Source organism: Corvus brachyrhynchos, unplaced genomic scaffold (assembly GCF_000691975.1).
Source record: "Corvus brachyrhynchos isolate BGI_N302 unplaced genomic scaffold, ASM69197v1 scaffold705, whole genome shotgun sequence".
Taxonomy (NCBI): domain Eukaryota; kingdom Metazoa; phylum Chordata; class Aves; order Passeriformes; family Corvidae; genus Corvus; species Corvus brachyrhynchos.
Window position 1 is genome coordinate 1,705,669 of NW_008238346.1, and position 23,395 is coordinate 1,729,063.

A 23,395-nucleotide genomic window follows, 5' to 3' on the forward strand; every position below is an offset into this window, starting at 1 on the left:
AAAAATCAGTGTGTTGTATCCTTTGGTGCAAGCTGCATGCAGGCATGTGTGTCAAGAAGTGCATGATTAAGACTTGATCCAAGATCCACCCCATTACAACCTCTCTTATTTTCGTGGGGCCAGACCCATGCAACTTTCCCTGATGGTACAATTTACTTTATGGAAGCCATTCATCATAAGAGGCATTGCAGCACCCCAAGGAAAGCTGGTGATGGGATTACAGTCATCACCATGCCAGTTTGCCTCTGGCTTTTACTAATTCTTTCAAGCTAACATAACCCATTAAAATAAAACTCAGTCTCTGCCTGGATCAAACTTACAGCATGGGCTAGACCAGCATGTGCACTTACTTGCTTGCAAGGCATTCTGCCCCCTGCACACAAAAAAAGGACTGTTTTTTCCTCCTCTCTGAAAAACGATCCTCCACAACATCTGCAGCCAGCATCTGCAACACGTACACAGAGAGCAGCAATCATTTAGGACTCTTAATTGGTGTATGTGACACAGACCCCATAGTGAGGGATCAAAAGGTCTCAATGAAAAAGTCTCCCTTTCCATTGACAGCAAAAGATGTTTAAACGATACTCAGGAGAGGCCAAGCCCCTGGACAGCTTCCTTACCTGGGCAAGTCAGCAGAATAAAAGAAAGTTCTGTTTTGTTTTACTTTTGAGCTCCTAGTGCTGATAAGGCTTGAGCAGAAGACTTCCTGAAGCCTGGGAAGGTTGCAGTGGCCATTGCCAATATTGTCTCCATCAGCAACCTCCCTCAGAGGGAGTTTCCAACAGCAGGCTCACATTGCTGCTGCCAAATATCAGTACCACTGAGCTGCTAAAGACTTTTCCCTCTGGAAGAGCCCTCATCTGTCACACATAGGTGGACACAGCAATGCTGAGAGAACAAGATCTCATCCTGAGGGCACAGCACCAAAGTGTCTCTTCTTTCATGCCTTGAGGTGCCTTCCTGTGCCTCTCTTCTCTCACCACGCCCCTTCGCAAACTCACATAAAACCTCTCATTCCCCCCCCCACTGCATCCCCTCCTTTTGGCCTCTTTGTGGCAGGAAAAACAGCTGAGACCCTCCCCTCCCCATCCCAAGCACCAGCCTTCGTTCATCAGGTTTTTACACCTCCACTAGCATCCCAGCTCTCCACAGAAACAACAGCCCAAAATCCTAATGAAACTCCTAGTGAAACTCCTTCTTAAGTACCACGCTCCATGGCAGGGCTGCAGTTGCTTTTCTAGGAAGAAGATTTCCTTAAAGATGCCCATAGCCCTCTTATTACCTGAAATAGCACACCTGAAGATAAATGATTTTATAGAACTGCATTCTGGCTAATCACTGACCAAAAAAACCCCAGCAGTGAGAGACTATCTGAGCTGCCTGAGTTGTACTGAAAAATCAAGGTCAATGTATTTCTAGATTTTTCTAGAAAGACAGCCTTGAGCCCAGCATCATTCACTCTCAGACAAAGCACAGTGTGGAAACTGAGACTTGACAGACAAAGTGTCTCAGTAAAGATGCACAGCTTGGAACAAGTCAGATAATTTGTAGTAATTGCAGGTGGCTCATGCAGAGCCATGAGAAGAAACCTCCCTTGAGTCATCTTGCACTTAAGTTGGATTTCTTCCAAGAAGATATTTGACTTAGCTTTTTTTTTAATCAGAGCCAAAAAGGAATTAAAAAAGCTTTTAATCACTGTAAGAATCCCACTTAATCAGACTACTGTCTGAGTTTGTTTCTTTAGCACTGATGAATTAACCTGATCACAGTGTGATTTTACTAAGAGTTTTGATAGTGTAATATTAAAGTTTTTCCGTTAGTTGCCTGCATTTACATCTGTTACAAATCTTGCTTACAGAAAAGGCTTGATAAGAGAGGTGTTAAATGCAACCCCTTGACCAAATCAATGAATTTCCATGTTCAGACCCTGCTATTCTTATTTTCCAAATGGGAATATTCAAGCAATTACTATGAACTATCCTATGATACAGGTGATTCTAATCATGCAAACTGAAACCAAGTAAACAAGTCCAGTGTTTTCTTACTGGACTGCAGATTTAAAGGTAAAAATCTGAAGTAGCTTAGGCCTTTTCCTAGAGTTACATGACTTACGTTGTCATCATATTCTTCACTTTTTTCCCTCTCCCCAGGGAATTCATTCAGGCATTGGACTCAGCTTTTCAGATAGCTACTTTGAAATGCACAAACTAATGAAAATCATCCCACTGCTGAATTTGGAAAGAAACACCAATCACAGGTAAGAAAAACTTAATTAATGGTTAATGGGAAGTCAGATGTAACAACATTAGAAGAGGTTTAAACTCATAGCCCAGTGGAGTCATGGCCAGAGAATTTTTCTGAAACCTCATGGTATCTGCCAAGAGAATGTCAAGAAATATTGTTCCTAGCCACATAGCTGTCTGAGGGATGGCAGATGGAAGAAAGAGTACATGTGCCAGCATGTCTAATTAGCTTAGAGACTCTTAATTCCTTTTTTGTTTTTTAAATGCCAGTCTGTCAAATATTTGATCCAATGACGATGGAAGTAGAGGGGAGTTTCTCAACTGACCCTGATAGGTGCTAGCCTCAAACCCACACACTTTATGTAAGAAAGTATTTAGCTGCTGGCCTGTTGCAGAGTTGTTTGCAGGACACAGAGAAGAGAAAGGAATGGATCAAAAGCAAGATGGATATTCTGAGAATTAAATGCTCAGGGATTTACGGTGGGTCTGTAATAAAGAGGACATTTCACCCTAAATCCAGATTTGGAGTGCTTTTGTGTGTGGTTACATCAATAGAAAAACACCCTGAAGGCTGGTTTCCTTTTCTTTTTTCGTTCCTCTCAGAAAAGATTTATTTTTCTCTCCCAGTTAAAGCTCAGCTGCTTTTTCTGTTCCCATGATGTTTTCTCATCTCCATCCCATGCTCTTGCATACTGACAAGCTGCAAGGAATCAGTGCCAGGGATCCCATTTTCCCAAGGGTGGATTGTTGTCACATCAGCTGCCTGGCTAGGTCCAGTTGCTGTATTTTCATCCCATGTCAAATCTTCCTGTCATAGGAAAAACAAGGCATACAGCAGAGGGACGGTCACCCACTCCCTCTGTGGGCTCCAAAAAACTTCTAAAGAGCAGAGTTTCTTCTGCTTAAGGGGATCTTTTGCTGTGCTGATTCATGGCACAGCAGAACGATTCAGGCCAGCTAGGCCAAGAGATATTTTCCTTTGCTTTGGGAAGGAGCTGGCAGACTGTGCAGGAAACATGTGCCCAGAGCAGCACTGACCTCATTAATGGTGCCTGCTCATGCAGGGCTGGGAGATCCTCTCACTTTATTTATCTACTAGGGGGAGCCAAGCTGATACCTGCTGCCAAGACAGCCCCCACACAACCCAGTGTGACCAGTCACACATGGTCAGCTCTGCCAGCCTGTACTCAGGACTGGCCTGAGCTAATCTGTGGAGAGGGGTTAGTGAGTGACCAGTGACTTGTGCTTGGATTACACATTTCCTCAAACAAACCTCACGGGTGGGCTGAGGAGAGGAAGCATTGCCATTTCTATCTCATCCATATGAAGGTACAGGTACATGGCTGATGACTGCACTCAGATAAGGCAAAATAGAGTTTAGCACAAGATTTGTAATCCACTCCTAAACATTACCATTCTGCATCTTGGTGCTTCTTACTCAGCTTGGAGTGGCATTGAAAATAAAATCAAGTCCTGTGGCTGTGAGCCAGCCAGGTTTAGAGAGGCATAGTTTGAATAACTGCACTTTTTCACTGCTGTGTGCTTGGGCATATCTTGGTGTTAAGATAAAGGAGGAACATTTCCAGAAAAGCAGCCTGCTTTCGTTCCATCTCCCTTCTGAGGTCTGAAGTTCTGTTCAAGACTGTCCAGACCTTGATTTGCACTGCACAAGGCAAGACCAGAATGAATATGGTCTGAATCAATCACTCAGTGAGAAAAAGATGTCATTCAGACTCTGAAAAATACAGTTTTTATGAAGATAGAAATATAAAACCGACAGAGCACAGTTAAAACCACAAAGAGCAGAGGGTTTGCTCACAAATGTACATTTCTGCTCATTATTACAACAGGCACACAACTAAGTTTGTAAAGGTTTAATTACAATTCCTACACAAGAATACAGTCAGGAACTCTGTCTAGGCAGCCACATAGTTTTTAGTGGCTGGGATTTTTTTTTTTTTTTTTCTCCTAAGGAAAATGTTTTTGCTTTTATGGACAAGGTTTCCATAGCACACAGGTGCATTCACACATATCTGGACTGACAGCTGTGCTGGGTGTTATATAGTCCTTCCCCTAACCCCCTTGCTCCAGTTCATTAGTTTCTCTTTTAGAATTAGTGCCTAATGGGAAGTTAGAGGTTTAAAAACTGCGTTTTGAACCGAAATCTTACTAAACGCTGGTTTTGGCTTGAGTTTGTTTCACTTGAGGACTCTGCCTTGAAAAAATAAATGGATAGGAACCTTCATACTCTAGAAAGTGCTCTCCTCTGTTCTTGTAATATTTGTCTTTATAGCAACTTTTGCAGGAAGCTTCCTAAACTATCACAAAAAAAAAAAACCAACCAAAAAACCAAAACCACCCCCAAAAATTCAAAAACAAACAAACAAACAACCTGGTCCTAATCTTACATGGGCTGATATAGGACAATTTTGTCTTTTGATATGGTTCATAAGGAGCTGTACTCAAAACTAAAGATATTCTCCTTCCCTCTTCATATGAATAAACATAGCCAACTAAACACACCCCCCAGTATAACCAACCTCTAAACTCTGAGACAGGCATTCTCCTTTTTCTGGCTTGATACTCAAAATTGTGTAGTGTAAGTTTTTAAAAAGATTTTGTATGAAAAAACCCATTTCCCAACAATTATTTATTTTTAAGTTTTTTTTAATTGACTTGCTGGTTTTGCTCAACATTTTCTATTCCACAGTTTAACCACATTTATCATCCACTCAACAAATGGCAAAATCTAAGAAAATTCAGTCAGAACCATTAGAGTAAGTGGAATGAGACACATTGCCTATTTAGCCTTATATATTGCTTGCAGGAATTGCTTTTGCTTCCAGGGAAAGAAGCGTTATTAAGCATGTAGATCTTCAATTATTAAGTGTAATGACTCAGAAGAAAATGTTATTTTCTGTCCCCTGGAGATAAGTAACTTATGACTTCAAGCAAAATGGTAAATATCCCAAAGCTCGAATTCTGGATAGCAGTATTGTATCAACAACTTTGCAAGTCAGTACAGAATTCCTGCTTGTTTAGCTAACCCCAGTACTGTGTGCATTGAGATGTGAAGTGACTGGCAAACACACCCAAGGAAAAAGGAATAAATGCATCAAATTATGGAAGCACCTCACTAAAGGACTGAGAAGAAACACTTACTTTCCTTTAGTTACTACTTTGAAGGCAGGTCAGTCATCACCAACAGATGTAATCGAAAGGTTGGTATTTGAAGCACTTGACTCAGATGGGATGTAGCATTCCAAGGGACTTTGTCAGTCATAGGGTTGAGTCCCTGCATTTGTTGCAGCTCAGCAATGAGATGTATGAGATCAAACCCAGTAGGTCCACAGAAAGCCCAGGCTAGAGAGCACTCCACGCTACCAGCCACCAAGCCTCCTAAAAACCCTTCTGAAATACAGAAACATTATTGAACTGTGGAGCAGATGGGAAATATCAGTTTCCCACTTGAAATGAAAAGCACCTGTACTCTTGAGGTTGAATTCATTAGCACTCTGATTTTATGCTTCATTTTCCCCAAAGTAAGTAGATGACAAACTTTCTGAAAAAGACCTGTCATAGAAGCTGCCCTGCCCATAAAAAAAAAATTACTACAAAAAACAAAACCAGAAAAGTTTTATCACTGTATTTTTGACTTCACATTGCATTACCAAAAATTGATCTGTGCATAATTAATAGCTTCATTTAGCTAATCTGCTTCATCTTGACCTTTGAAAGGATTTATTATACAGGGAACACTCTTGCATTTCAGATAATACCCTACAAGCTCTCTGATAACATAATGAAGCTGATAACACAATGAAACTGTTAAGAAAGCTCTTTAATACCAAAAAGAGGAAGCACAATATTTTATTATTAGAGAGTTCTAAGAGAACCAGCAAAGAAAAAAAGTTATCTGTTGGATAGAAAGACTTCAAGACTTAAAAATATTAAGCATCAGCTCCAGGTACATCTCTCAGTTCCTTTGGAAGCAAGGCAGTGATCTCTCATTCATAAAAGCAAATGAATTATGGAAGGAATAAATGCAACGCAGTCCTGACGTGGCAGGTGTCCAGATCAAGCTCTGTGTACAAAGATCTGTGAGGTCACCAGTGCTCAACAGTGGGCCATGAGGGAAACTTTAAATTGTTTCACTCAGAAGGCACACTGGTAATAAACTTACTGCATATCAGGAATGTTATAGATCTTTCATGCTACTTTGAAAATACTGGTTTGTTATGAAATTTCTGTTTACTCTTCAATAAACAAACAGCATCTGCCTACATCAGAACCAAGAACAATAAGCAATAAATCACCACAGCAGCCAGGATAACAGAATTGTTGAGGAAAGATGGCATCTGTGCTGAGAAGGGACATTTCCATATGCCATCTCCTCAGGAGACGTTGTGTAACAGCATGAAGTGAATGATGAAAGCCATCAATGCTTATCAGTTTGGGTTGATCATGCACAGAAAAACTATTTCAGAAAGGGCTGTAAGGTTTGGAGAAGAGATTGTAGAAGTGACACCATGCCATGAGGTCTCCTGGAAGCAGAAGCACAGGGAACATGGTTGAAAAACCAAGGCACTGAGCCTCACTACAGGTTCTGCAGATCCTGGACCACAATCCACAACTCTTTCAATGTGTTGATTCTGAGCTACAACAAAGCTTAAAGCCAGAGACTTCAGTGATTCTAGCTAAAGCATACCACTACAGAAACATGGATACAGGTATCCAAACATATCTCTTTAGACAGTTGTATATGAAGACATGTCAACACCTGCCATAAACATACAGTGGAAGCATCCCACTGCTGGCTTAAAGACTGGGGCCAAGCACAGGTTGGAAGATCTACACAGGCATAGGAATTACAGGTCTCCAACACAGGGAAGATATTCTGTTTCACCCTAAGTATAAAAGCCTAACTGAGAGGCAGATGAATCTTTTGGGACATACAGAGAAGTGGATATGTTAACCGTGTGGTGTTGCTAGTGGGGAAGCATATTTTGTGATCTGGGCTTAAAGAAAAGTTACTTCTGATATGATTTAAAATAAAAATTACTATGCAGGACCATTGAGTCTGAATCTGATCTAGCTGGGGAAAGCACATAAAGACCCATAAAAGCACAGAATATGCCAAGTCAGAAGGGACCCACAAGGGTCACAGAGCTCAATACCCAGTCTTGCACAGGACCATCTCCCAGAATCAAACCATGTGCCTGAGAGCATTGTCCATGCTTCTTGACCTCTGTCAGGCTGGTGCTACGACCATTGCCCTGGGGAGCCTGTTCCTGTGCCCAACCACCCTCTGGGGGAAGAACATTTTCCTAATATCCAACCTAAACCTCTCCTGACACAGCTTCATGTCCTGTCATTAGTCACCAGAGATCATTATCTGGCACTCCATTTCCCATCATGAAGAAGATGTAGGCTGCTATGAGGTCTCACCCCAGTCTCCTCTAGTTTAGCCTGAAGAAGCCAAGTGATCTCAGCTGCTCCTTGTGTGGTTTCTTCTCTAGACCCTTTATCACCTTCATAACTCTCCTTTGGATGCTTTCTGATAGCATTATATCTTTCATATATTATGGTGCCCAAAACTTACCATAGCCCAACATGCAATGGATACTGTTATCTATGTCTTTTGTCCTAGAAATAAAAACCAGGCCCAAAACAACAAAATACTAAAGGCCTGGACACCATCATGGAGATCTGAACCAAAGAAAACAACCTCTGCTTAGGATGCAAGTGATGTATTAGATAATAGTAAGAGGGAAAACAATAGGGATATTGTATAGCTTGGAAATACAATAAAAATGCATCAAAGGACTATTTCAAGTTTGAGGTTTTCAAGTTCTTCCCATTTTGGAGGCAAAGAAATGTTTTCCTAATCACATACAGTGTGGCACAGCAGAAGCTGCCTTACACTGGAGGAAATATTCTTCAAGGAAAAAATGGATTGGAAAGACCAAGCAATGAAGAGGAAAAAAGCCAACAACAAAAACCAAAACAAACCCTGAACAGAGCCTTAATTATACATGTTGAATAAGATGTTCTCTGGCTGCTTTTGTTTAACATGATTTTAAGGCAAAGTCCTTTAAGCACTGTGGAGAGAATGTAGAGGCTAAATCAGGCTGCTCATTAACTGCTGTAATTCTGAGATATTTTGCATTTCCTGCTCAGGTCCCAGTTTAGGCCTTTTTGTGTGTGTTAGTGATTAACCTCTGCAGGGAAAATGGAAGGGGATAAATGGATAATCCCAATTAAATATGACAAAAACATTTATCAGCCTGACATTACATCTTTTCTCTCCCTTTCCTTGGGCAGTACATAGTTGGTCTCTGCAGGAGGGAGCCCTCCAGAAAATCACCTGGGCATCAGCAGTTTTGATAATGAGAAAGATGAGTACAGCTGCACAAAAGGCTTGCCTGCTGTCTTCACAGATAGACTGCAAGGTGTTTGACATTGTTCTGAAGGCTGTATTAAAAGCACCATGATGGCCACATCTCTGTGAAACATCCCATTGCTTGGGACAAAGCACTTGATGTTTTGAGGGAAAATATTCTTTGACACTGTACCTGAACACAGCTTCTGGCCATGGAAATGTGACACTTTTCCTCTCAAAAACCCCAGTCCCTTAACCCCAACACTATTTCCTGCACAGACACATCTGGTCCTGTCTGACAGCAAGGGGACTTGCAACAGTTGAGCTTTCGAGATCCATTCTAGTTCTACTTTTCCAGTTTTTGTCTGGGACAGATCAGGATGTAAGTTAGCTCATCAGAATGAAATTCAAGTAATTCTCTGGTGTTCATCACAAACCCCCTGGAAATTAAAAGCCAAACAGACTCTTGACATTTATGTAGGTCTCTCCCTGTCTAATTGCAATGAAAAGATTTTTGTATGAATTGAATTTCTTTCTAGTTTAAATCTCTCTTGGATTCATATTCAGGAGATTTTGTGTTAGATCTTAATATCTTAAAAAAAAAAAATAACACTTGTGATGGTGTTTGATTTTTATCATCTGTTCTCATATGACATCGTTGCCATGTTCCTCTGATGTACTTCACCTCTGTGAGCTCATTCAAGGGCACTAGGGCAGACCCCAATCCAAGCATAGGAAGTGATGTTTATAGCTACACACAGATTAAAGCTAAATGTCAAAGTATAGAAGGAGGCATTGTAAAGGGTATTAAAAAGTAATAACACAAAAAAAAGTGCTTGGAGCAGGTGAACAGTTTCACTGAAATTTCCTTTGTGTCAAATTGTAGACTTTTGCCCTTTGCTCGGTGTGGAAGCAGGTGGGAAGAAATAAATCAGAAAGTACTTGAGAGAAAAAAAAAAGAAGATTCCTCAATTTTATTGTAACCAACACATTCTCATATCTTAAATCTAGCTAAATGTTCTTTCCACTCAGTTACCAGTGAATATAGCAAGCAAGAAATTATTTCTATGTGTATCACAGAAAATATAAATAAGAAAATGGTTGGGTTTTTTGCAGACAACACTTTAAGTGATATTTTGTGGGACAGTCTGAATCTGGGCACAAAGAAACAGAAAATAGGATTCTAATGAGGATTCATTTACTTTGTGCTAAAGAGAAGCACAGAAAAACAAACCCAGGCAGGTAAGACAATGGTAAATGTCTTAAAAGAGAAATGGGCAGGAGGTAGAGCAAGAGAGGGATGCAGACAAAGCAGCAGAGAGGTCCTGCTCTACTAATCAAACCATAACCAGAAGGTGAAACCTGTATCCAATGAAACCAAAATTTTCAATTACTTCTTAGACTTACTGATTGAAGAATGCTTGGACAGTCTGTTATTCCTCAAATATCCCCAAGCACCTCCCAGTATAGTTCTCCCATTGAAAAGAAACTTTTCAGGAGTTAGACCCTAGTCACCTCTTCCCTCCAGCACAAGCCATGCAGCTCTTCCACAGGAGCTACAAAAGCAGGTAAAGAGCCTTCAGTCAACACCTAAAGAGCCAAGAAAAGTGACTGAGAGCCCCAATATGACTCTGCTCTCTGTCTCTGCTAAACACCTGCTCTCGGCATGCGAAACAAGGGAATCCTGCAGTCAAAAAACTTGCCTAACTTCAAGGAGAGAGTCTATTCCCTGCACTGGCACAGGATTTCCTTGCTAATTCCAGCAAGTAACTTAGTTTCCTTATCTTATTTTTCCTCATCTGGAAAAGTGGGTCAGTAATTCCACTTCTATTTATTTTGCCTATTCTGATTGAAAGCCCAAACCAAGCATTCTTGCCTTCACTGCACTTGACTCAAACCATGCCAAGTTCAGAATATGTTTTTTCTGAACTTTGAGGCATCTTTCAGCTTTTCACTGCAGACATAAGGGCTGAGAACTTGATGGGGTTACTTGTGAAAGACAGGTCATAGGGCTTTTAGGGTCACCTCCTTAAAAAGGCAGCCAGTATTACATTGTCAATAATAAACCCACAAAAATTTTGCTGTGTTTACAAATATGCAAATTTTATCCACTTTAAAGCTTGTAAATGCTACTTTAAAGTTATTAGAAAACCCCATACTTCAGATTTTCAAAGGGTTGCCCCTGAACCTCTGCTTCTGCCTCTTCTCATCTCACCATCACTCTGCTACAAGAACATCCTGCACAGAGCTAAGCTTCAAGCACAAAAGCAGCACTTTGAATCAAGAGATTCTACAGTAGAAACATTTTTGTTGCTGTATCTACAGACCTCTACCAAAGAGGAATGTTTTCCCTCTTCTTTCTGGTGTTCAATGGAAAGCATTCAAGTAGAATGAAATCCCCTGAGATCTTGAGCACATGACAGGATGGACTTACTGTGACTGCTGTGGAAAAAACACAAACAGTGGGATTAAATTCATTTACCCCAAGGCAAAGGAAAGAAGTTCATTCCAAAGTTACCAGGGTGCTACAAAACAGATAAACAGATTCTGTAAAAGTTGCTGAAGAGTTGTGAAAAGTATTTGTTGGCATCAAGAAACCCCACCTACACTTACTGGAGGGGTAATGGACTTTTCACGTCCTTAGATCCATTCTGCACTACAAATCTTGCAGATGAGCTGGTCAAGATGAAAGATAAGATGACGACAAAGAGTAAAGGGTAAATATTGTGAGTAGTTGTGTCCAGAATTAACCTGACTGGATGATTTAATCTTTCTTACTATAAATTCTAGTACAGGTCACAGCTGTTTCCAGGCAAACAGACATTGTTTCAACCTGGTGCACCTCGGAACTCTTAGAGTTGTAAAGGCCACACAATTAAACACCACAGCCAGATTTAATGACAATAGAAGACACACTGTGGAAAGCTCTGTGCTGCTGCAGCCAATGGAGAGAAGTGGAGATTTCTAGGTAGCACTGCTTTTTATCTCAAGCTAGTAGAAATTTAAATGAACATTTGGAGGTGCCTACCTAGTTCCATCTTTGCTTCAGACAGAGGCAAGAAGAACAGTTACAACCTGATTTCTAAGTGCAATATTTAAACTTAACTGGGTCCCAAGCTTTGTACTCTCCCTGACTCATCTTCCAGGTAACTTCTGCTCACTGAATTTTGCCTCTGAGGTGCCTGGAACCATAATAATCTTTCCTATAATAAATGAAAAATTATAAAAGCGATATATTTTCTGATTCCAGCAGCATTTCCTTTCAGAACTTGATATATTTTTTTAAAATGTTATGTAGTGCTAGGGATTTTGACACTGGAATCCTTCCAGGTAATAAATTGCACATGTTATTTACTATGCATGAATGTAGAAAACATAACTGAATATTATTGGTTTGAACCACGGAGTTAGAATTCCTTTTCTTAAGCAAACATTCTAAGCCCGAAGTTACTGGCTTTCCAAGAGACTTTGGGTTGTTCTGCCTGGAGAACAGATAGCTTGATGAGAAATTAAAGGCCTTTCAGTACCTAAAGGGGCTACATGAGATGGAGAGGGGCTTTTTAGAAGGACATGGACTGATAGGAAGAGGGGCAATGGCTTTAAAACTGAAAGAGAGTAGGTTTAGATTAGGTATCAGGAAGAAATTTTTCACTGTGATGGTGGTGAGGCACTGGCACAGGGATGCTGTGGATACCCCATTCCTGCAAGTGTTCAAGGCCAGGTTGGATGTGGCTCTGAGCATCCTGGTCTAGTGGGAAGCATCCGTGCACGTGGCAGAGGAGGTGGAACAAGATGATCTTTAAGGTCCCTTCTAATCCAAACCATTCTATGATTCTGTGATGTCTTGTGTTTGACTAAGAAACTCCATCCAAGGTCAAGTTGGGAAAAAACCCAAAACCAACACAAAACATTTTCTTACAAAAGCCCCAGAACACTAAGACATTCCTAACCAATTCCAGCTTTAATGGCATCTCTTGACCTTTTGTGTCAATTGACTGGCTCCATTGTGACTTTAGTTGTGTGAAAGGTCTTTAGGATTCAGCTAGGTCAACCAGCTCAGAATGTCCCATGTGGAGAGGAAACTTAGAATAGCACAGAGGCATTCCAAAACCACCAAAAGCACTAGTTTTAATAGTGAGTTTTGGTGGGAAAGATATTTGTCCTTTTATCTCCAGAGTTAACTCATTTCACAAATAGTAACAAGTAATAGCACTTGATGCTCAACTCAGCCCTAGAGCAAGGAATTTGACTTTTTTCCCCCCCACAAAATAGACACAAATTCACAGTCAATGTTATAACTTTTCATATTAGAAGTTGCAGATTTATGAATGAAGACAGTTTGGATAAGCTGAATAATAACCTTTCTAGGATATAGCAGAATAAATTTACAATGCAACTGCCGCTTTTACAGGTGAGCTGTCTCTTTTTATGATGGAGGATAGGATGCACTCAGAGTTCTGTAAGTTCACATGTTGATGTATCTTTTTTTAATAAAGTGTCCTAAAAAAAAAAAATAAGGTAAATTTGCCTGAAGTTGTCAGTGGCAGTACTGTTACTTTAGAATGTGCAGTGCAGAGGGAAGAAAGCCCTCCACAATCGAGCTCTTTCAAAAATTCTGTGAAAACAATTATTGGGGTTCCTTTTGTTTGTTACCAAACTGTCAGTGTTGCTAACCCTTTCCCCCCCTCCCAGCCTGCACTGTTCAACACTAAATCTTTCCCCAAAGGGATCTGCAAACCAAACTAACTCTCTGCTATCTTATTTTGAGAAACTAAAAAATCCCATCTCACCCATCTCCAGTTCCCAAAATGCTTCATTACAGTCAGATGTATCTGCCAAAAGAACCTTTCAAACTACATGTCTCTGAGTTTGCAGGTGACTATAAAAAGTAATAAAGAGCCCAGTTTTATTCTCTAATGGATCTTGTCTAGAAAAATACATTTTAGTTCATACACTTACTGCTTTGACTTTTTTCTGTAGAAGTTATCATACATGTATGTAAGGAAAAAAGGAATTTGGCCTCTACTTCAGCTAGGGTTCATTCCAAAGAGTGGTGTCAGAAGGTGAGGTAGAAGGTCCAGAACCACTGTTATTCCTAAGCTTACCCATTCTTCATAAATGGTTTGAAATAAAATTACATGTTTTTATTCCTGTATTAATTTAAAGGTTGATATAATCAAAATATTTGCATTACCTTTTTAATAGATATCATAATAAAAACTGGTCTAAAAATATGTCCTATGAGATTTTTTTATTAAGCCATTTTTATAATTAAGATGTTCTGCTTCTTGCATTGCTAAAATGATAAGAAAATAATAATAAAAACCTCCCAACAGCTTGCCAAGTTTTAATTACAGGATTACAGGACTGGAATTCTTCATTTTATTTGCTGCTAGATTTAGCAAGTAAGTGGCTATCTAAGCTTCCTTTCCCAAACTCTGGTCTGCTATGTAACACACTGTCCCATGGTTCCCTTTTTCTGACTTTATGCCAACTGTCAGGAATGTATGGAAACCAAGAGCTATGGAAGGTTTTGTGCTGACTTCAGAAAGTAAGTATGTAAATGGATAACTGGACACAAATCCCAAAATTAAAGAATAGCAAGATTTCCAAATCTAGGGGCTTTTTCTTAGAAAATGCTGAAAGGAAGATTGTCTCCAAGACACTGATTGAGTCTCTTGTTTGCAGTAAGCAGGATTCATTATCTAGCACAGCTTTTAAACACATAGTTTTAACTTCAGGTAACCAGTCACAACCCTGCTTAAAAGTACACTCTACCTACAAAGAGGTGCCCACAGGCTTCTGTAGGTTGTAGATTGGTATCATTGTCATTCAAAAGACACAGGATTAAACCTTTTCCAGAACATCCAGTAATCCACTGAAAGCCTTAAGAAAAAAATTTCCACTAAACAACTAATTTCATAGTGCATTATAGAACCTCTTCATAGCACTCACCTTTGCTTGCTGAACCAGAGATAATTGTTGCTCAGGCTACTCCACCACAAGAAATTAGTCTCCAAGTGTTCTCCACTGATCACAGTACCTAAATGCAATAACTCAACGCCAATAAAATTAAGGCTGCTACAGGACTTCTGTACTGGTTCAATTTGGTGCAGCTGGTTGCAGGGAGCAGGGATTTGATTTGGGATTAAATTCACCTGCAGGATTGGAGAAGAAATTCACCTGTAGCAGAAAAACATTCTTTGTAATATTTAACAATTCCTAAACAGCATTTTGAGTGGGTTACAACTTTTTTAGGATCAAAAGAAACAGAAAGGTAAAATTGAAAGAAGAAAAACAGTTGATGCATTCTTAAGCAGTTTAAAAGTGAAAAATAATGCAGTCTGCTCAGCTAGCTTTTACAGTGATAGGAAAAATCTGCAGGAGGAGATAGACATCTTACAGTGAAACATCTGGGACAAGCCTTTGTATTCATCTGTGTAAAAGATCTACTATTCTGTAATGCTAAAAATGTAGAACAGGACCTTGTCTTTCTCATTTAATCCCATATGGACTCAGATAACAAAAAAAGATCTGAACAGGCTCAGTAGAGTGTTCTGCCCTACCGTCAAAAAAAAAAATGCTGGTTTGGCTTTATTCTCCTAGCACCTTGGCAATGTCTATTCATATTTCAAAAATGCTGGTGATCTCTGTTCTTGTAAATCCAAGGTATCTGACTTGTCACGGTTGCATGCATTTTCCTGGAAATCATGGGAGACCACCATCAATTCAGGAATGTCTTGGGAAATCCACAAATGTTCTGCAAACATTTGGTGGGTGAGTGGCAATATTGAAGGAGGCTATACTTGGTTACTCAAACATTTTAACAGGAAACAGATTCCCCAAACAGAAAGAAAGGTTGTTGAATAAGAAGGGAGATTGCAAAAGGTTGCCAGGCTGTCTCCTCCGCTGGATACCAGGTCAGTGCCCACAGCTGCCTGTAAAGGGAAACTGCTTCATCACAAAATAATATTGTACCATGACATGACCTCACTTAATTCTCTTTAATAGATTTAGCCCTATTTGCTGGAGCATTCATAATACTCTAGGTACAAGTCAGGAGAAAAAGCTGATGCAGAAAGGGATGTGGGAAACAGCTCTGTTGTTACATTCTGTCAGCTCTGAATCTGTGGAAAATTTCACAGCTTTTTCAAAAGTCTTTATCCATCCTTGGGTTAGGTTGAGTCAAGTTTATCTCCTTATTACTGAAATTCAAGAAGTTAAAGAAAATGTTGAAGAAGAAAGCATATGTTTTCAGTTATCCTCCCTGAAAAGGAAGTTGGTCAGATGATCAAATGAGTGAAATAAATAGAAAGTACATTTTGAACATACAGCTCTTCCTGTGAATTCTTTATGGGAAATGGATTTTTTTCCATGCAGAATTTGCTTACAAAGTAAGGTCTTGTTTATAGATTGTAAAATATTCATGCAAACATAGTAACTTCAGTTACATTTTCAGACTTTTGATCCATTTACATGGGAAAAAAAGAGTGTGTGAAAGGTTTTGATTAGTCTTAGAAACCTCTTAATTCTTGGAGCACAGAAAAACATTAGCCCTGGGGCTTTTTTTATATTAACTCTGCATTAAATCCCAGGAGTAGCATATTTCTATGACTTTTTCATAAGACAAATACCAATATTGATTTCTAACCACCATTCTATTATTATGCATATATTACACATTAACACTTCCATGATTCTAATTCAATATTCTGCAACCTGTAAATGTTCTCTGAACCTGCACAAATCCCACTGAAGACAGTGCAAAAAAAAGAGTCTACTTATTTCACTGGGCTTTGGAACAGAATTCCCTAAAGAAATTCAGGCTTACATGCCACCCTGTGTTAGACCTGCTCTTTTCCTGCATCTTCTCAAATGCAGCAATTGAGCCTGAAAGATTCTATAAATCATATAATTGAGAAACTAATGCACATAAAAGGAATTATAGCAAAATCATTTTTATTTTGTAATATCCTGGGCCTGCACTCAGAGTTCCCTAGGTAATCATTATGGTTCAAGAAAGGTTTGGGGAAAAATCATTCTACTACAGACAGTAGCAAGTATTGAGTAGAGCCATTGAAGTTGTTTATGCTTCAACCACAATAGAATGTCTCTAAGGAGACAGAAATTGCTACCTAAACTCATGACCAGAATTCAGAATCACTGATGGTTTGTCTTCAATACAACCAGTATGTGCCTAAAGACAATCCACTGACTTCCAGAGAGTCACCCAAAATGACAGTGGCTTCTTGAAGGACTATTGTTAAATGCTATTTAACTATTCACTTTTTGGATCAGCTTTTCATTGCAGTGGAATTGCTATGCATTCACCCTAATAATCGAACCTTTTAGTAAAGCTACACACTTTTTGATGACTGCTTTTCACTTATTACAATGAGTCAAGCCTTTCTGTAGTCCATAATCCAGAATTTTTCTTTTGACTTGAACCCCCATGTTTGATTTCACTATTAATTGACAAGTTTAAGATAAAAAGAACACAGTTTCTGTATGTCTGCTTTGTTAGGGATGAATAAAACCCAGATTTTCTACATTCTCCGTATGTAATCATAAAGTTCTCCTCTGCTGTTTTCTGGGTTTTTTCCTTATAGCAGAAGAAATGGTGCTGATGAAATTTGGGTTGCTGTTTTTAACTGAACTTGCAAATTGTATGGGAACTAAGTTATTTTGGCAACCCATCTCCTCTGCTACACTGGGGACACATAGGCTAAAAAGGTTCAAAAGTAATTCAGTGACACACAGAGTAATGTGTGGGCCTTGCTTTCATAAGGAGCCAGGCTAAAAACAAACATGAACTGGAATCTTTTTCTGTAATCACCAAAATGGGAACTGGCTGTATCTATCCTTTGGTGAAGTGATATGGAGAAGATCATAGAATTCAAAGTTCCCATACCACAGTGGTCTCCCAGTGACAACTTGTTCTACACATTGGAACCACCCCATACAGCTTAATATCTCAGAAAGAGGAACCTGTGGATGAACTCTGTGTGTGCCTTTCTGGAGTTCTGGGTAATACTGACGTGGTTTACTACTAATTGCCACCGTAGTGAAGCCTAACAGAGCAGTGGCACTGTTCTCTGCACTGGCAGTGAAATGCTGGGAGATTCCTCAAAGTCTGACAAAAGGAATGGAGTTCCCTGTCTCCTGGGGAACCAGCAGTGATGGGAGGCATTGTCTGAAACAGTGGTGAGTTGAGCCAGGGAACAGTGCAACTTCTGTTTGCCATTTCTCTTGGCCATGACTGAAATTTTTCCTGCTAGTAACATGTTGGTAGGAATTAAGAAATCCACTGTTTTCTATAGAGAAAGAAGAAAGAAAACCCTACAACAAGGTTAAAAAAACCTTTAAATTGTCACCATGATGCTGGCATCTACTACCTTTATACTTCATAGGGGATGCTGATATGCCATTAATGAGAAATTCGATGCAACAGCAGAGCCCACTATACAAACATAACCTGTGTCTAAATAAATAATAAAAGCAACACTGTACACAGGGACAGGTCTGGACTAAGTGCTTCCCAAAATATGGGATCATTCAGTTCTGTCTCAGACATTGCCTGCAACAGTCACAAAGCTCAGATCCAGAACTCCCAGCAATAATGTGTTCAGATTTTGCTGTTGCCCTGTCACTATTGTAGAAGAGTATTTTGATGCTCTGGTTTCCCTCGTGCTTTCTTGGTTTTTTTTACGGTGCTTATGGAACGACTCCTGCTAATAGGAAAAGTGTGACTGGTTTTGTTTATCCTACTTGTTATATGAGAACAATTTGCAGGCTGTCATTTCATTATTAAATTTGAAAACAAAGCAAACACCAGATCACTACAAGACTGGATTATATGAAAATAAGCCCAATCCTGCCTTACCTGTTTTAGTAAAACGTAGTATGAGTGATGGTAGGTAAAAATTCTACCATCAAATGCCAAAATCATTAAATGACTAATCCTCGTTGTCAACAAGACCTGCTTTCAAAGTTAAGTCTACCTTGTCTACCTTCCAAAAATTACTAGGAAATTTATGATTCAACAATGACCTCTTAATTGCTTCCTCTTTATGTTGATCTGTTTTCCTGGAAATACAATTAATTCTCTATGCTGAGCCTTTAAGAATGAAACAAATTGTAGCCCTTGCTCACTTTGACAATGCAATCACTTTTAATCAGTACATAATTAGGATTTAAACAGTATCAACCTGTCCCTGTTGCAAGAAGGTAACTGCACTTAAACTTCAATTACTCCTAAATTTGAAAATCAATTGCAAATAAAATGTCCTGCTGCTGATGCTAAAGAGATTAGAAAGACCAGAATACATTCACACAAGAAGCCAGTCATGTCAACACAATTGCAACAAGCAGCTGCCATAATGTAAGTAATTCTGCTGTAATGCAATATTAAGGCCTTTATCTAATCAAAGGCTGTGAGCTAAGGCTGTCAAAAAATACAAGATGCCTCAAAAGGCAGAATGCTATTTTTTATATAGCTTTATCTTGTGCAGGATAAATGAGCTATTTTGCTGTAAAAAATGGTTTTTTATATGAATACTTTCTATGGTGGGAGTTGAAAGGGGTTTTTTAATCGTTGTAGTGTTTTCTTTCCTCTTTCTTCCTCTAGAGAAAAAAGGCTTTTTCCTCACAATATAACTACAGCAAGATGACAGAAAGGTTGAAAACCAGACATCCTTTGTGGTGACTCTAAAGGTGTGAAATAACAAATCCTTTTTGTATATGTTCATCACAATGTTTTCTGGAGGCATCAGGGACAGCAGAAACACAGTGAGGCGGTGGTCTTGCAAAGAGGCAGACGGGACGGCCTTTGGGGAAACCTGGCATTGGACTCAAATTTCCAGACCTTGGCTTTCTATGCTCACCCCTGCTAAGTGTGCAGGGAAAGGGCTCCCAGTGCGTGGCTGAAGAAGCGAAGCTCTCAGTTGGCAGTGGAGGAGTGAGCTCCTCCTGGGACCTGCTCAGAGTGGGAGTGCAGGTGCACAGGAACAGCCAGCACTAGGTCTGGGCTGAAACCAGTTACTGCTGTGTCCAAGGAGGGAAGGACCATGAGGTCTTCCTGCTTTAGACACTGTAATACCTGAGGAAAAACTTAACAAATTTATTCCTATTCTTGGGTGTAAACTGCCAGGGGGAAAAAAAAAAAAAAAAATCATGACTACTTGGAGACTGTCTCTTTCTAAAGAATTCTTCCAAACCATCTCTCTGGGGATGTGACTCTCACGTCACCATGGCAAGAAACAGCAAGGAATTACTGACTGCAAAACAAAGCTAAACTGAAATGTGCTGGAAGGAGTATCCAGACTCTACACTCTGTGAGCAGATATTGTTGTGCAAGCCTGGCTGTCATGCCCCTGCCTGCTAAACTACATTAATACCTGTACAATCTGGGTCCTATCAAAATGATTGTGGAGAAAATCCCAAAAGCATTGAGATACCTGGCAAGAAAGTAACCAGGTGTGTTTTTCTGATCATTCTTTCATGTTTAGTATTCTGGAAATTGGGAAAATACACCAATGACAGCAGTTATTTAATAAAAAGCATGGCAAACTCCACATAGAAATTATCTGCCTTCTTCCCTTTTCAAGGTGGAGAAGAAAACTTATTTTCCATCCAAGGCATGCCTTTGGCTTGACTTCTTACAAATCTCTTTATTTTTTTTTCAGATGGTGAAGGGACAGGCACCTGGCAGCTGCATCGATGCCAAGCAATGCTACTGGGCACCTCTGGTGACAGAAGAAGAAACTTTTTTATTTGGCATATATTTATTTATATATTAAAGATCTATTTATATATATTTGGTGCATGTATTTTCTTCTTCAACTTCTCTCTTTTTTTCTGAAACAAATCACCATGGTACTGTTCAGAACTGCCAAAAGTTGTGGCTGAAAAGAAGCAAGCTGGAGAAAGTACTCAAGAGTACCTCTACTGGTCCCAGGTACAGGGGGAAGCAAGCTCATTGTTAGAAAATATTTTAAGGCTTTGACACATATGCAGGTGGAGGCACTGCTTCGTGTCCCTTCTGGGTACTCCATCCTTTCTTGTTTCTCCTGCAGATGGGATTTCATTGACAACAGCTGGGCCTGAACCCTTGGACAAGCTGCACAAAATGAAGAGAAGAGAGAAAACTTCTCTTCCTCATTTTTGCACATCCACACCTACAATTTGGGCTCTCTCTCTCACATACACCTTGGTGCCTGCAGTCAGTTTTTATTCCTCCTTCACTGAGGCATATCTCCCACTGAGGCATCATTACTTCTGCACTCAATTCTCTCACTGAATATCCTAAAAAGAAGCACAGCCTGACATCCTACAGTGTGTCAAAGTGAAATAAAAATGTTGTTTCCTTTTCCCCTGTGTGATCCAAAGTTAGAAATCCTTATCTGTCTCTGTGGTTTGGTTATTTTAACCTGATCAAATGCCACTCAGTATTTCTTCATCTTAGACTGTGTTAGAAGCTGCAGCCCATGTGGGACAAAAAACTGTGCAGAGCAGAAATGATAAATGGCCTCGAAATAATTAAGGCCAGTTTTTCCTTCCCCAGCCTTTGTGTGATTTCCTACCTCTTAAACCTACCAGGGACAAAGGATATAAATTTTCCTTTGGACATGGGTGGTTAAGTCCACACCTATACAACACAGCCTCTGGTGTCTGTAAAGATGCATTAATTGCATCCTGGTCCTGTAGAGAAGAAAAATCTTTGTTGTGTGCAGGGGCCCTAAGGGTTTGCAGAATGTGATCACTGACACAGCCAGAACAGAATGACCTGACATCTTTATCCACTGTAAAGTGAGTGGAATTGAGCATGAAAACAACCAGGCAAACAATATTTGAAAGCTGGGGTTGCTAGAAACCAACCTCGCCCAATGCCTGCTGTTACAGAGTCATAAGATCAGGGCACAAGTGGAAAAAGGCAATGTTTTATATTAGCTGAGATGAAGCTGCAGGTAAGGGAGGAACAATAGAGGTATTTGATCACTCACCAGGCTTGTAACAGCAGAGAATAATAATTTTTTATATTAGACACCTGATCAGTTACCACTCAGCTTGCTCTGCCTAGGAGCAATGCCAGGATGACTGTTTTCATGAGGATTCCCATGCTCAGATAAACTCCTGTCTCTCTTCAGCTGAGCAGCCATCCTCACTCTTTTTGTTGTAAGACACTTTTCTGGCAAATACAGTCAAATTACTTTTTATATTTGCTGTGCTATTTGCTCATTAAAAATAATAATGTCATCACTGAACTTCAACATGCTGTCTTGTCAGACAGCTCCTACTGCTAATGCTCTTCTGCAGGACTGAAAGTCTTGCTTTGAGTTTTCACATCATTCAATACGATGGCCTTTGATCAAGCTCAGGGTTAGTACTGCTGACATGGGGAAAATGGCACTGATAGGAAATGGGAAATCCTTTCTTCCTGAATCTCTGAAATCAGTTCTGCTGAATTGGTGTCTTGGCATCTCATGCTGCCATCAGCTTCTCCAGTGTCTGACTGCCTCCCAGGTTAAAGCAATACTCACCTCTACCAGTAGGAACAGAATAGATTTCAGTTGGAAGGAACAAACAAATATAATTTGGAATACCCGCAACTCAGTGATGAGATATCTCAGTACTTTTAACAGGGTCGAAAGTGCAGAATATCCTAATTTTATTTTTTTTTCCACACTTCCCCAAACTGGGATCAGAAAGCATTTTTTTAATGTTGGCAATATTCAGAGAGTTCTGCTATGACCCAACTTTTTGGCATATATGGAGAACTGTTGGCTCCTACTGATGTATTTGCAGAAGGCATGTGGCATTGCTTTTTCGGAATAAAACCCCCTCAGAAATCCTGGAGTGTCTGAAGTACCAAAAATAATTAGTCACAAACACACAGCAATTTATCTCCAATTTTCTGCAACAGTAGGAAAAAGGCTTTACCACAAGAATATAGGCCTTTTTTAATCTTGTCGTATTTTGTGCTTCACCAAAAGAAGCTGAGTTCTAATCAACAGTGGTTAAAGTTTTTACCAAAGTTCAAGTACTCTACAAAATCTTTAGGTAAACATTATCAAATTGTTTTCATTATTAATTAATTTAATGATTATAAAATGCTTTTGCAACCAGCTCTTCCCACAATGGTTTCTACTGACTTTGCAGACCAAAGAAATAACCATAAAAAGGGAATAGGCATCCACTGAGCCATGAGAACTGCTGCCTCACTCTCTTGCTTCACCGAAAGCTTGCCATTATCTTAATGTCCATCTTCCTACATAAACATGATGTTCTATACCACATATTCTTCCCAAAATGATCATCCATAGCACTTTTAATCTCTGGAATACCAATTCTGCTGCACATTTAGGAGTTAGTAAAAAACCTTGGGGGTGTGCTTTATCTGGGCATTCTGAGAGAACTTTGCTCACAAGGGAAGGTGTGAATAAAACTGATGCAATGGAATTTCTGTTGAAGCCATTAGACAAACTTTAACTCCCCAGGCTTTGGGTAAGTTTTTGCCCAATTCCCTTTTTTTTCTTCCTCTGGCTCTGACATGTACAATGTAAGCCCATCACACTGAGAATGAGATGATTATTTCTTTCACAATGATATTTCTTGATATTTCAGCTGCTCTTTCTCATGTTCAGAACAGTTTGAATTTCTTGGTACCTCTGGAAAAGTGATATTTCTCCTCTCAGCCTCTCAGAGTAGCTCTAGCTGTTTTCTCATTAGGTTCTCAGCAAGAAATAAATGAAGCAGGTGGCTGGCACTGAGA

At 39.7% G+C, this 23,395-nt stretch overlaps 1 long non-coding RNA gene across 1 annotated transcript; it reads left to right on the top strand.

The window, feature by feature from the left end:
* Positions 1-525: 525 nt before the first annotated feature.
* LOC108446953 lies at positions 526-20,438 on the top strand. The gene is made up of 2 exons (XR_001862296.1): positions 526-2,257; positions 20,310-20,438. It is a non-coding gene; the product is annotated as an uncharacterized LOC108446953 (long non-coding RNA).
* Positions 20,439-23,395: the final 2,957 nt, after the last annotated feature.